Below are 15,935 nucleotides of genomic sequence, written 5' to 3' on the forward strand. Positions count from 1 at the left end.
ACCAAACTTTATTTTCAGTGGCACCAAATTCTGCACCATCTGTCCAACCTGGAGACTCTAAATGGCTCCCCAAGGCCATGAGACTCGTGTGGACTTGGGGTTTGGAAGAGGGCAGTTTGGTTCTGGCAAGTGCATGGCAGGCCACCTCCCAAGCCTGAAAACACCCATCGGAATGATTTTAAGTTCAAATGAACATCAGCTGGCTTTAGCCACAGTGCCCCATTTATATTATAAAATCATGCATTCTTAGAGCTAGAAAGGATCCTGGAGATCTTCTAGGACAACATCCTCATCCTAGGGCAGTAAGTTGAAGTGGGTCATCAAAGGAAACCTTCTGGTTGGTAACAGAGATGGGACTGGAACCCAGCCAGGCTCCTGACCCCCTAGCCCCAATCCAAAGTTGTATCTGCTCACTACAATTCGGCAGGGTTTCCAGGTAACCAAAACATGGAATAGACCCTGCCAGAGGCCCACCAATTTCAGTCTATATTTGCTATAACAGCGTTCCAACAGAACCTAGAGATTTTGACATTCCTTTCACGGGGTTGGATGTGTCTAGTAGGAGAAAGATGCTCTTTGACTTTTCCATATAAGTGATCTGTTTATTGAGTTTGCCCAGTTCAGTGTTCTATACTTCTTTACCAGATTCATGCCCAGTAAACGTTTCACAAACATCTAGCTTATTTCTGCTGCTTCTGTAGCCCCCAGAAAAGATTCGCAAGACAAACACCTTCTGGTCCCCTAAGGCAGGCTGAGGTTGAGTAGCAGATGAGAATTAGAATTCTCTGCTATTTGGTTCTGGTGGCTTCACTTAATGGAGCCATTGAACCAGAAATCAGGGGGACCTGGGGTTGAGTGTGGATCTGGTTCGTCCCTGCATGGCTCCCTTGGAAAGCCTGTCTTAGCCTGGCTTGTAGAAGCCAGGAGGGATGTAAGCAGTTCTGCCCTGGGCTCTCAGTTTTGACTTGTGCCAACTGCCTGTTTCCTAGGTTGGCATCTGCGCTTTGCTCTTCTGTGCCCACGGTATTGTCTACCAGGCTCCTTGCTCCGCTCTACCCTGCACACTCACTCATTCTTCCCCACAACCCTGTCTGTGACAGATGTCCTAAGAGCTGGGTTCTGGACCCCCTGCCCTTATGTCCTGCCAACCTCTCGGAATGAGGAACAGTCTTAGACTAGACCTCTCTGGTGCCAAAGCCTCACTTGGCTGGGTTGGAATGAAGCACGTGGTGGTTCAGAGTTTGTACATGTGTGTACATGCAGGTTCCCAATCTGATGTCCCACCAGGATTGGGAACCTCTAGGCTCATCCTCTTTCTGGCTTCCCTCCTGGTCTCAGCTAGCTTTGCCTAGCCCCCTCTACCCCTCCCATTCCTCCTTCAGCCCTTTGGATGGGTCTAATTCCAGATTAATCCCACCCTGTCTTATGGAAGCCAAGGGGGCCAGGCTGGACACCATGACTTAAAGAAATGCTGACGTACACAAATACGCAAGCACATGTATGATTTCTCTGGTTATTGGCGTGAGAGGCATGTAAGAAAGGGCATGCAAAACTTGGCCACTAGAAAAACAAGGCTGCTGGGTCTCCTGAGGAGAGTTTGATTATTTATTAATGTCTTTAAAGTGATCTGAGTTTATATGGGAGTAGAAATGTACCCACTTAATGAAGGTGAAAACTGAGGATCTGAACATGGTGATGGGTCAGTCCTGTCCGCTGACTCAAGTGGATGTCACCGACGTGTGGAAACTCAGCCACAGGAAAGATACCAAAACAAGACTTTGAATTCTGAGGACATGTTTTTTAAGCCTGTGTGTATGTGCTCCAAGTTGCTTGCTCTTTGCAAGGAAAGTTATGACAAACCTAAACAGCATATTAAAAAGCAGAGACAAATGTCTGTATAGTCAAAGCTATGGTTTCTCCAGTAGTCATGTACGGATGTGAGAGTTGGAACATAAAGAAGGCTGAGTGTTGAAGAATCGATGCTTTTGAATTGTGGTGCTGGAGAAAACTCTTGACTCCCTTGGACAGCAAGGAGAGCAAACCAGTCAATTCTAAAGGAAATCAACCCTGAATATTCATTGGAATGGCTAAAGCCAAAGGTTCAATACTTCAGCCACTTAATGCGAAGAGCCAACTGGTTGGAAAAGACCCTGATTCTGGGAAAGATTGACGGTACAAGAAGAGCACAGCAGAAGATGAGACGGTTAGACATGAATCTGACTCAGTAGACGTGAATCTGAGCAAACTCCGGGAGGTAGTGGAAGACAGGGGAGCCTGGCATGCTGAGTCCATGGGGTCACAAAGAGGTAGACACGACTTAGTGACTGAACAACAACAAATGTGATCCTTGTGAAAAGTACTAAATCTGGTGATATAACAAAATGGCCTTCGTTTCTATTTACATTGTGTTGATCAAAAATCTGGGTTAACCATTTGCCTCCCTGGACAGTTTCCAAAAGTAAGTGCCTTCCTGATATAGCTCTCAAAAGTGAATCTAGTCTGGGCTCTTGTCCTAAGCTCAGGACTTTGCCTTTCTTCTGGAGCCCTGAGAAAGGTCACACAGGGAGTGGAGTGGGAACATGCTGATGATCCTTGGGTGGAAAACGGTGCCGACTTAGCAGACAGAGCAGTGCAGGGGCCCCCGAGACCCAGGAAGATGAAAGCTCCTAGTTGCTGGGACAGCACCCAGAGGCCGACTGTGCTGAGTATGTTATGCAACAATTAGCTTCAGGTCACCTTTTGAACTTTTGTTCTGTCCTGACCCCAATACTTCAGAGATGGAAGATTTGCAGTCAGTTCTGCAGTTATTTCAAAGGCAATTTCTCACATTATGTTTCACTAGTAAATTTTCACAATGATCATAAATTGTCTTCAGTGGGGTCCCTCAGATGTGGACTCAGGAGAAGGTTCATGGGCAAGTGATTTACAATGGAGATGCTCCCAGGAGAAACCGGCCAGGGGCTGGGAGAAGCAGCTCCAGCAGCCCAGTGACCATCCTCCAAAGATGGTCTCAGCCTGGAGCCTTTGGAAGGAAAACACTAAGAAACTGGGGGATAGGCACACAGAACCAGTCAAAGGGTTCTAAGGAGGCCTGGGTACAGCACTGACAGTGTCTGCTACACCTGGGCTACCTTGCTGGGTCCTTAAACAACTCTAGGAGACAGGAGAGAATACAACCTCCATTTACATCTGGAGTCCCCAACCTCAGATCTAATGCCTGATGATCTGAGGTGGAGCTGCAAATGTAATGCACTTGAATCATCCTGAAACCATCCTCCTGCCCCAGCCCTATGGAAAAAAATTGTCTTCCACAGGACAGGGCCCTGGTGCCATAAAGTTTAAGGACCACTGATTTACAGAATGTGGGCGCTAAGATAAAGCGAAGCTATGCCCAAGGTCACACAGTGTAGATAACTAGGCATATAGGACTCACCTGTCTGCGCTCTGCCTACCAGGCTCTTCCTTCTTTGCCACATGAGTGCTTGCCTTCCACAATGGTTTCCCACCTGGTCAAGATGATGCACGTCCAATGTGATTAGGAAGTCAAAACAGCTGGAGACTACTTTTGGGTTTGTTGATGTTGATTATTCAGCTTTCTAGCCCCCTAAACTAGAAGAGATAATCAGGAGTTGGAAGAAATTTTGTACTTATTAATCTCAACCTCCTCTGGGAAACAGACATCAGAATAGTGTTTCAAATTTGCCACTCTCCTGGCATGCCTTGCTGCATCTCACTTTGTACCTATGCTCTTCTCATCTGTGAACCGTACCCACCCCCTCCCACCACTACTGAAGACCCCACCTAAGCCAGTGAACAAGTCTTGCCAGATCCCCTAAACACCCCCAGGGGTCTGACCTCCTTGGAATTTGGTTGTGTAGCCTGTTGGTGGGATCTTGTCCTTCCTACCTTGTAAAATTGGTTTACTTCTTTTTGCCCAAAGAGAAGAGCTGCTTTTTAGGACTGGCCTCACATACAGTGTGGAAGCCCAGGGGGTGCAGTGGTAAAGAATCCACCTGCCAAGGCAGGAGATGCAAGAGACGTGGGTTTGATCCTTGGGTCAGGACGATCCCCTGGTGTAGGAAACGGCAGCTTGCTCCAGTATTCTTGTCTGGAGAATTTCATGGACAGAGGAGCCTGGTAGGCTACAGTCCAAGGGGTCACAAGTAGTCACACATGACTGAGCGCACACACACACTCTCACATCTGATGCCACTCTATATTCTCTGCTAAGTACAACATGATGCTTCAGAAACAAATGTTTGAAGAGCTTTCAGTCATTCAACAATGGAAGCAGCAAGAGCAGCCTACCCAGATGAATCACAAGCCACAGGCTTGCAGACACTTCCTCTTGGTTTTCCTCATTGAAACCGAAAAGGACTGGAGAGAGTTTGGTTCAAGACCACTCCTTTTAGCGCTGACAAGAAAGGGGCAGGCTCTGAAGTCTACCTGCCTTCCTAAGTGGTTAACTGTGTGGCCTCAGGCAAACCCACTTCACTTTCCTCTGCCTCTGTTTTCCACTCTGTAAAATGGGGTTATTAATAGCACCTTTTTCATAGAATTATGGAGCTTGAGTTTCATGCATACAAAGACCTTTAAAGGGCACAGAGGAAGCACTTTAAATAGATTTATCTGTTATTATTACTATTACTGCTGTTATTTTATGAGTACAAAAGAATAAGGAGTTTGCCTAAACATTTCATATCTAGGAAGATTGCACTCAATCGTCAGCTCCTCACTGAAGCCTTCCCTGACCACCCTGTTTAAATAGGAATTTTTCTTCTTTGTATTCTTTGTCGCCCTTCCCTACTTATCACCTTTTAACCTACCCTGTAATTTACTCACTTTGCACATTAGCTGTTCTCCTCACTAGTGGGGAGGCCAAGGCTGGTTTTCTGCCCATTTTGCTCACAGCTGGGTCCTACCCCAGCCCTCCACCCCCTGAGCCTGGAACAGTGCCTAGCACACAGGAGGGGCACAATAAATATCTACTGAAGGATGAAGTGGCAAATCTGGGATTCAGTGTCCCCTTTGGTGGCTGTGGATACCTCCATATGCTGGTCTGGGTGGTGTGGCTTCTGGCAGACAGACCTCCCTCTCCAAACCCCCACCCCCAGCACCCACACATACAGTGACTCTTCAGAGGTAAAGCACAGAAAAGGTTCCATGTCTCTGCCCAGGTGCTACATGAATTAGAAGGCAGGACAGTTGGGCTGCCAGTCAGAACCATATCCCGGGCCCAGGTTGGCCTCTCTCTAGGCATGTGTACCTTGGGGAAGGGCCTTCTGTCTCTTGGGACCCTCCTCTGGGCATGGTAGTCTCCAGGCCTCTCCCAGTTTCCTCGATCTCAGTTTTAAGGCTTGCTTACTTGCAAAACGAAGAACACTTAGATCTCCCTGACCTTCCTCGTTACACCTGGTTTTAAAATCAGCAAGGGCCACTCTGGGCACTGTTGTTCTCCATGCAGCCAGCCCTGGCCCCAGGGAGAGTGAAGAAGGAATTCATAGGGCCTGGACTCCATCTTAGGCCTGTTCATGCTGATCCTGCTCGGCCACCTCTCCAGTGGACTCAGCTCTATGTTTGGTGCCTATGGAAACGACAACAGAAGGATAAGACCCTCTCCGGACAGGGGAACCTTGAAGATCATATCCAGGTTACTCCTCACCTAAGAGAATACATACACTAATCACCCCTTCCTCCAGACCGGCCATAAGTTTTCTGTACTGATTGGAGTGTAACCTCGGGCTTATTGATTATCAGCTAATTGTTTAACTGTCTAAACACATGGCACATGAATGATGGGGTTATTGGGGTTGTATTTACCCTTCCTTTGTTTATGTAAGTCTCAAGAAATTTGGGGTGGTGGGTTTGGACACATACACATGGGGTATAAAAGATTTTCACAAATGCTGGTCGGGGTCCTTGGCTAAGAGGAGACTCTGCCTTGGGCCCGCCAGTGTAATAAACTGCACTCCACTATCTGCATTGTCCTTCTGAGTGAGTTTGTTTCCCGGAAAGTGTGGCTACAACAAGAGGAAGGGAAATGAATAGGCTACACTGGCTGCCCCGGCCAACTCTCCCAGGACTGGCTCTCATGCTACCCCAAGCAGCAGAGCCTGGACGCTTGCTGAATCCTTTGAAGCTGGGACTGTCGCTTGGGGCTGGGGCTGGGAGGTGGCAGCAGGCAAGTGTTTGCCTGGGCAAGCTTTTTGCTTTTTTTTTTTTCCTTATTGCAGAGAATTTCCGCTTCCAATGGCATTCATCTTCCCCCGGAACTCCCTTCAGCTAAAAGAGAAAAGAAAAAGCAAACAAAAGAAACTCTCCCTGGACAAGGAGATTTTCTTTCTCTGACTGTGAGTCCCTGATAAGAAAAAGCCTCTGCCAACTGCGGCATCCTGTTCTAGATCTGCCTGCTACTTCTCTCCTTGGCAAGGCCATTGCGTCTCTCTGTCTCCCAGACCCACTTTTTAATAACAACTTATACACATTGCCTGCTAGACAATGTGTTTTAAAAAGATAAAAATGACCACATTATCTTTTCTAATCTGAAACACCTCTTTCACTTTAACAATGAAACCCGCAGGCCTGAACCCACCAGAAACTGAATTCTCCTGTATAGGGCAGAATCGCCATCCAATATAGAAGCTACCTGTCACATATGGCTTCCTAGGCACTGGAGATGTAGTGACTCCAAACGAAGATCGGTTGTAATTGTAGATATGTGCCTTAATATGACCAATATGTACAATATAGCAATAGTAAGTTTTATACTGATTACCTGTGGACATGATAATGGTAGGGATATATCGGGTTAAATAGATGACTGAAATTAATTTTTACTTTTTTAATGTGACCACTAGGAAATTTAAAATTATGTATACGGCTCACATTACTTTTTATGGATTGTGCTTTTTCTTTTCTCTTTCAGCTGAAGGAAGTTCCTGGGGAAGATGAATGTCATTGGGAATGGAAATTTCTTATTTTCTTAGAATTACTTCTAGTCTCTACATTCTAGCAAAGAAGACTAATATTTTGCCCTGCGCATCTTCCTTGGATATTCAAATCCACATTTCCCAGACTGCAAGATGAGAAAGAACAATCCTTTATTTCTTGCTAGTTATTGGTTCCGAAAATCCCGAGAAGGGAGGTAAGCACAGGACTCCGCTCAGTTAGTCAAGTTAAAGGAGGATAAGTTCCCATTTTCCTCCATAAAGAAACTACGTAGTTTCTGCTGTGGACGACCATCATTTCCAACTGTACCTTTTACTCAGAAATACTTGTTATTTCAGAATCTTCTTTGTAAAACCACTGTTTTCCTAGTTAATCAATTAGCAGAAAGTGCTTGGAAAGGCATTTGTGAGCAGCTGAGTTAGGGATAGCTCTGCTGGAAATCTTTAAGAATAAGTCATATGCTTGTTGCTATGCCCTGCCTTAACCTGCACGTTGTAAGAGCAATTATAAGATTAGTACTCGGGAGACACGAACGCCGACCCCAGCTCTTAGATTGGTAACTACATGACTTTCAGAAAGCCACTTCTCTAGCCTGCAGTTCTGTCATCCCTAAAGCTGGCAGGTGGCTTCTAAAGTTCCTTGTTCCTTTTGGACTAGATTTAAAATTCTAGACTTGAAAATAAAACACTCGATTTTTCAATATACATCTTGAGTATGACAAGCTTAATGATAATGTCATACTCAAGATGCAATAACAAAAAATTGAATTTTTACAGTCAATTTTTTTACATTATGCAGATGTGTCTGATTATCTTACCAAGATTCTTCCTCTTTTAAGTTTGGGATTATCAAATCTAAGGAGTAGAAGGACCTATAGCATGTTCATAGTTATTTTATAGTAAAAACCACATCTGGTTTGTGCAAATCACCCCATCGTAGCAGTTTGGTAATAAATATTAAAAATGGCAAAACTCATCTCCTGTGATCCTTTCTTGGAATCCATCATAAGGAAATGATCAGGAATTTGAACAAAGATTTGTATGGGGACACAACACTGTGAATCAACTATACTCCAATATAAAATAAAAATGAATTTGAATTTAAAAAGAGAGTTAATGGAGAGTTAATAAGCAAGGCTACTTAACATACAACAGCAATAATAATAAAATCCATATGTCCAGTAACAGGTGAACAGTAAAACTAGACGAAGTAAATCCGTACAGCAGAATATTATTACAGCATTAAAAATTGGTTTACAGAGCTATTTCACAACATAAGAAAGTATTTTTTCTATTTTTAAAATTTGAAGAAAATTCTTCATCCTAACAATAGTTTTCTCCAAGTAGTGAAATTTATGACTGACTTTTATTTTATATTTTTTATTTTCCAAATTCTTTAATAATTCTAATTACCATGATAATCAGAAAAATGATGACTTGAAAAAAAGAAGGCCATTGTATTTTCTAAACCCAACAATGTCCTAGGCTTTATTTGATTCTGTGATGGATTTGCGGCTAAGCCAGAGCGTGTGGCAATCTACATGCTTTAGAAGAAGACATAGATGTGTTCAGCAAAGGCTTGATTAATGACCGAATGAAGAACTGGAGAGAAAATATAAATCATGACGAGTTAAATAAAATACCTAACTTTTCAGGATTAATTTTTAAATGAATGGTATAAAAAACTGAGTTGAGAGGGAGAACAATCACAACGAACTTCAGCTGAAAAACAAGACCTTATGGAGGAAACCTGCATTAGCTTACCGGGGCTGCCATACAAAAATACCACAGACCAGGTGGCTTACACAATAGAAATGTATTTCTCACAGTTTGGGAGGCTAGAAGTCCAAGGTCAAGGTGTGGGCCGGTGTGGTCTCTCCACAGGCCTCGCTCCTTGGCTGGCATGGGGCTGCCTTCAGGGTGTGTCCTCACATGGCCTTTCCTGTGTGTGTGCATCCCTCCGGTCTGGGTCTAAATCTTCTCTTCTTATCAGGACCCCATTCATATTAGAATAGGCCCCACCCGAAGGGCCTCATTTTAACCTAATCATCTCTTTGAAGACTTTGTTTACAAACGCAGGTACTTTCTGAGGTCCTGGGGCTTAGGGTTCCTATGAATTTGGGGGGACACAATTCTGCCCATGCCAATCCCAATCCAAAGTGATTCCATGAACCTAAAACCTTCCAAGTGGTCCTAACTGGTCCCATTGGAGGAGCAGGGAATGGACTTAATTCTCTGGCACTTTCTGCCAACACTGTCCCGCTCCCCACCTGCCAGAGACGTGTCAGAATCTGAATCGGAGACACCAGTCAGAGATTTCAGTGGAGCCAAAGGTCCCTTTGGGAATGTTTTTGGAGGAAAAGTAAGGAACCACATTAGAAGAGTAAGAATGCAGTAAATCCTTTCGTCCTTGGCCAAGAAATTAGATGTAACTCTGTAGATATTAGAGGATCACTGCTGCCCTGTGCTTAGCCAGTCATGTCCAGCTCTGCGACCCCATGGACTGTAGCCTGCCAGGCTCCTCTGCCCATAGGATTCTCCAGGCAAGAACACTGAAGTGGGTTGCCATGCCCTCCTCCAGGGGAATCTTCCCAACCCAGGGATCAAACCTGGGTTTCCACATTGCAGGTGGATTCTTTACCATCTGAGCTACCAGAGGATCACTAGACAAATATTAATAAAATAAACTTGTGTAACTTCCTTCTTTTTATTTGTTGTTTTTTTTTTTAATTCTAAAAATGACCATTCCACATGAGATTTCAGAGGTGTTGCTGGTTAATACGCAGCATTTAAATAGAGATAATCTTGGCAAACAAGTCTTGGGGTTAAAAGAAAAGATAGCCTTTGTTCCATTAAATAAAAATATCACACAACTGAACAAACACGACTCTGTTTCGTTGTGCCCCCACAGCCAGAGCAGAAAGTCAAGTCAATTATCTAGATAATCCTGTTTCATTTATGAAGCTTTTACTTCTGTTGGAGGATGCTTACCTAGTCCTATTACATTTTAGAAAATAATTAAATCCTGAGTCCTCTAAGTGCTAGAGGTAAAGTGGATATTCCTTCCAGAATTTTGTTTTTCGAGTTCCTGTATTGTGCAGGCTGTCTGATTTTTCCTTAACCTTTGACTTCCTCTGCTACCCTCTTGAGTTGCCAAATTCCCCACCAAGAGATCCCTAGAGGAAGGCAGTTACAAGAAAACTGTCAACTGGCTGTGACGGAGCCTGCTTTTCTTATTGAAATGGAGATTTAAGGTCAGGGAACCAAACAAAAACCAAAACAGGACAAGCTCATCAAAATGCAGTCCCCTAAATTGAGACTAACAGCATTTAATTCTTTATTTAAAAGAGAGATGGAAGAGAATGCTGCTGGCTTTCCAGAAAACAGGGCAGTTTCCCCTCCTGAGACAACATAGATTTCGTCGTCTTCTATTATAAAATTCAGCCATATATTTCATTCCTACCCTTGTTGTCTTTTACCTTGTACTCTCTCAGTGACTTCTAATTTTTTTTTTTTTTAAATCTTTGCAAGCCACCTTAAATTGCTTTTAGAACAAGACACACATAGAGACACACTTATCCTAACAAATAATACTTGAAAGCGCTCATTGATCATGCCGCTGCTCAGGCTTTTTTCTTCTCTCCACTTTGTCTCCTGAAAGCCTGGCATGTGCAAAAGGAAACAGCCTGGGCCTTATCCTTCTATTCAAGTCTCTCCATATCCACTTCGGTTTGGTTCTAGGATCTTTGCCCCTTTCCCCATCCTCCTCAGATACCAAATCCAAGGATGCTAAAGTCCCTTATGTTAAATGGTGTGGTATTTGCATATAACTTCCATACATTCTTCTGTATATTTTAAATCATCTTTAAGTTACTTAGAATAACTAACAATGTAAGTGTTATGTAAATAGGTGTAAATATAATGGAAATGGAAATACAACGTAAATAGTTGCTGTGCTGTGCTTAGTCGCTCAGCTCAGTCGTGTCCAACTCTTTGTGACCCCATTAACTGTAGTCTGCTAAGCTCCTCTGTCCATGGGCATTCTCCAGGCAAGAATACTGGAGTGGGTTACCATGCCCTCCTCCAGGGGAACTTCCAGACCCAGGAATCAAACTGGTGTCTCCTGCATTGCAGGCGGATTCTTTACCAGCTGAACTACCAGGGAAGCCCAAATTTCCTGCTGCTTGGCAAATTCAAGTTTTGCTTTTTGAACTTTCTGGAATTTTTTTTTTTTTTTGGCCACCTAGCAGCCTGTGGGATCTTATTCTGCAACCTGGGATCGAACGCATGGCTCCTGCAGTAGGAGCTCAGAGTCTTAAACACTGGCCTGCCAGGAAAGTTCCCATTTTTCTGAGTGTTTTTGATCCAAGGTTGGTTGACTCCACAGATGCAGAACCTGTGGATGTAGAACTCACAGACACAGAGGTGCAACTGCCTTCTCAACTGAGTGTTGGCAGAACTGAGGGACAGAGAACATCCCACAGAGGGTCCTTTACTGTGCCCCAAGATTGTCACCATGTGTTATGGAATGAGGGTTTCCCAGGTGGTGCTAGTGGTAAAGAATCCACCTGCCAGTGCAGGAGACAAGAGATGTGGGTTCGATTTCTGGGTTGGGAAGATCCCCTGGAGGAGGACACAGCAACCCACTCCAGTACTCTTGCCTGGAGAATCCCATGGACAGAGGAGCCTGGTAGGCTACAGTTCATGGAATCACAAAGAGTTGGACACGACTGAGCAACTTCACTTTCACTTTCCTGCCAACAAAAGAATGTCCCTTGTCATCTGGTTCTTCAAGAATTAAGTCATTAGCCACTGCCGTCACTGACCTTCAACACATCCGAAAAGGAATTCAGGGTGGAGATCAGGAATGAAGCACTCTGTGCTCTCGGAAAACAGGCAAAACAAGTATTCAAGGAGTTAGTTATTTCCAGGAGGAAATTTATGAACGCCAGTTCTTGCATCTTCCCATACATAAAAAGCACTAAAGCCATTAACTAAGATGTTGGTTTCTTATGACTAGCAGCAGCATCTACTAAGAGGTATGCTTGATTGCACATCTTCCTTCTCCAAAGTCACATATATGCTGACCTCCCCCCTACCCCACCTCTTTGGAGAAGTTTCTCAGAGCTACCTGAGAGACTGTCTCCCAGGCTATAGTCCTCAGTAAGTCCCCCAACTAAAATGGAAACTGACACCTCTCACATTGAGTGTTTTTATTTCAGTCAATATTCCTTTGGGAGGAAAATAAGTTTAGATGATATCCTGAGAGTACAGTCCCCAAGGTGGATCAGTGCCCTTATAACCCTGGTGGTCCAGTGGTAAGAACTCCACATTTCATTGCAGGTGGCCCACGTCTGATTCCTGGTCAGGGATCTAAGATCCCACAAGCTGTGTGGCACTGCCAAGAAAAATGGAAGAAGAAGAGAAAGAGATAGCAGAGCTTCCTCTCTCCACCACAACAAGACACATCAAGAAGTGGGCAGTCTGCCAGTCAGGAGGAGGGCCCTCACTAAGAACTGAATCTGCTGGCACCTTGATCTTGGGCTTCCCAGCTTCCAGAACTGAGAGAAATAAGTGTGTATTGCTTAAGCCCCCCAGTCTCTGGTCTTTTGTTATAGCAGCTGGAGCCCTGGCCAGACAATGAAAGTAAAGCAACAAACCCCCCAGCAGTCCTGCCATCAAGCCACCTGGCAAGTCATGCCCATGGACCACAGTTGGCTCTGATGGGTTTCCATTACCTCCTAGGGAAGAGCCTAGGACTGGTGAAGACTTTTTGAGCCCTGAGGATCTCAGAGGCTTCATATCATTTCTTTCTCTCTTAGAAAAATTGGAAGCACCTGTCCTTAAACATCTGAGGCTCAAACTAGCATTTTTTATGCTCATAGGATTTGGTGGAGCTTCACAGAAAGTAAAATTTTCCTCTAGTGTGTTCCTGGGAACTGACATTTTCTTTGACTGCTAGTGTTGCAGTTTCCATAAAGTTTCACCATGTGCCATCTCTCTAAATTTATGGCTAATTTACTTTTTTCTCCCCATCCCATTCAATGAAAGCCAGTTACAAAAAATTACACATTGCATTTTTCAGTCCAGGCAGGCGGTCCAGTTGACGACAATATGTTAATTACAGAACTTTGCGCTGTTCATCTAAATGAAGACTGATATGGTCTAATTGTCTGAATTGGTTGGAGGGTGGGTGCAATTCTAAAACCTGTGCCATTGCCAAAATAATCTGCTGCCTAATAAGCAAGCTGATTATGTTTCTCTGAAGCTATTTTGCATAGAGCACTATGGGGAGCCAGGGGTCCCACTCAACCACCTCTGACACTCTTAGTCCTCTCTGGCTTTCAAATTTCCGGCAGAACTTAGACTCTAGCTCATGGAGTCACAGGCCAGCCCCTTGGGTCCCCACTGCATCAACCCATTGTCAAAGTTCTCAAGGGCTCCTCTGGAAATCCCACAGGCTTAGTTAGGCTTAGATGAGGGGTCTGGGGGATTCACAGCCAACCCCTACTGCTCCCTGAGTACTCATTCCAGTGCATTGGATCCCCTCTTTCTCACTTTTGTTCTGGCCTTGGTCAGTTCCCAGGGTCATGTCTTTTGGAAAGCTGTGTATGGGAAGGGCTCTATATCCACACATGGGCCCAGTGGTTCTCAATCTGGCAACACTGTACCCTCAGGAAGCTCAAGGAAATGCATGAAGACCTTTCTGAGGATTGTTGAAACAATGGGTTGGAAGATTCTTCTAGCATTTTAGCACCTGGATCAGGGATGCTAAGTGTTCTGAAATGCATGGGGCATCCCTACATGCTGCCTCAAATGTTAGGAGTGACTCTCCTCCTAGAGAAACACTGCTCATTAAAACTAGGGCACAAGAGCCCCATTCTAACACAATGATATATTCTGGAGCCCCCTTTCTGCTTAAGTGAGAGCCTCTGTGGAGCCTGAGTGACTTGGGAAGTATCCTCCATTTGCCATCTGTGTCCTTCTGCCCAGACCATAAGCATCTTGAGGGCTGATGCTATTTCTGATCCTTTGAATGGCATCTGCGACATAGTAGATTCCAATTAGGTCTGTTGAACTCGACGAACTGAATTGCATTTCACTATTTCATGAGAATATGAATAAGGATCCAAACACAGAAAGTCTGAGAAAGATAAAAACCCTGATTGGACAGGACAAAAATACTTTGTAAGGGACAGTGAATAGGAAGTATATTTACTGTTCCTTAGAAAGTGGGTTCACTATACCTTCCCCATGGCTTCTGTTTGTACCCCATCCCTGCCCCACCCTGGCCTGGCCAGGAAAAATTCAGTAAATATCCCAGACTCAACCTCTGGGCTTTGTGCTAATCAAATAGTGAATCAGAGCAAAGAGCAAGGTGACAAAGAAACAGCTGAGCTTTGGAAATGGGCAGAAGTTAACACCCCAGAAGGTAAAGAGGGATCTGAAAGGAAGGAAGGGTCAGGAGAACCAGACTGTGGGCAGAGCCATGGTGGGAAGAGTTTGGACAGGGGAGGGGAGAGGATGGGACCAGGCTCAACAAGGAGAATTTGGAAGCATGGTCATAGGGTCTTTAGGTCCTTCACACCTGTTTTATTTGTTTGTTGAGCCTTCTCTTACGTGTGGGAGATCACAAAGTCAATAAATAGTTGACCATTATATAAGCATCTAGGGCTTCCCTGGTGGCTCAGTGGTAAAGAACCCTCCTGCCAAAATGTAGGAGATGCAAGTTCAATCTCTGGGTTGGAAAGATCCCCTGGAGGAGGAAATGGCAACCTACTCCAGTATTCTTGCCTGGGAAATCCCAAGGACAGAGGAGGCTTGCGGGCTACAGTCCATGGGGTTGCAAAGAGTCGGACATGACTGAAGTGACTTAGCATAGATAGGTTACAAGGGCGGAGCGCTACTGGTTTAGTTAAGGTTCCAGAAACAGAGCTTGAGACAGGAGTTTGAGGCAAGTGATTTATGGAGAGAGCGCCTCTCAGGAAAACCTCCGTGGGAGGGCAAGGAGGAGAACAGAGCAAGGATGGGTTTGACAAAGATGAGCTGTGACCACAGCATTTCCATATGGCGGTCATGCTGTCCTGGGAGGCAAGGGGGCTGGCCCTGTGCCTCCTGCTGTGTTGGGGGGCAAACAGCTTGGAGATGAGGGCCCTGGTCTGGTGAAAGGATATGTCTGGTTCTTTTGGAGGAATGCCATACCTTCATGACTCACATATACAAACCACCCACAGGCTAGATAGCTGAGATGGCTGTTCCTGGAAACAGGCGTGAACTATGGTCCAGTTATGAAGTGATTCCTCTAGCTAAGAGATGACCATGGTCCAGAACTTTCCAGTGTGAGAACTGAGGCTGAGAGGGTGAAGGCAACTGATGACTGACATGGAGGGAACGTAGCTATTACCTGCTATATGGCAAAATATGGACACAGCAATTTTTGAAAAATGTTTATGTTTTAATTGGAAGATAATTGGTTCATAATGTGTTGGTTTCTGCCATACAACAGTGTGAATCAGCCATAATTATATATACATATATCCCCTCCTTCTTAAGCCTCCTTCCCCCGCTCCCATCTCTAGGTTATCACAGAGCACCAGGCTGGGCTCCCTGTGTTATATAGCAGCTTCCCACTAGCTATCTATTTTATACGTGATAGTATATATATATGTCAATACTAGTTTCTCAATCCTTCCTACCCATACCTTCCCCCACTGTGGACACAGCACTGTTTTAAGAAGAGAGGAAAAAAATCACTCAACACACAAGTTTACTGCTTGTAAAACCCAACATCACAAAATACCCTGATAAGAATTGATGCCAGAGAGGCATTTAAATAGTTAGCATCTTCTTCTGCAGTGGATGTAATTACCACTCTGCTTCGTACATCTGTGTTTGCTGTACCCTCCAAATGGAACAGGATGCCATTTCACTGATTTGGCAGATTCATCCACCTGGCTTTTGAGCAGTTGGTCACTTTTCAGTCTAGTG

Source organism: Dama dama, chromosome 15 (assembly GCF_033118175.1).
Source record: "Dama dama isolate Ldn47 chromosome 15, ASM3311817v1, whole genome shotgun sequence".
Classification (NCBI taxonomy): domain Eukaryota; kingdom Metazoa; phylum Chordata; class Mammalia; order Artiodactyla; family Cervidae; genus Dama; species Dama dama.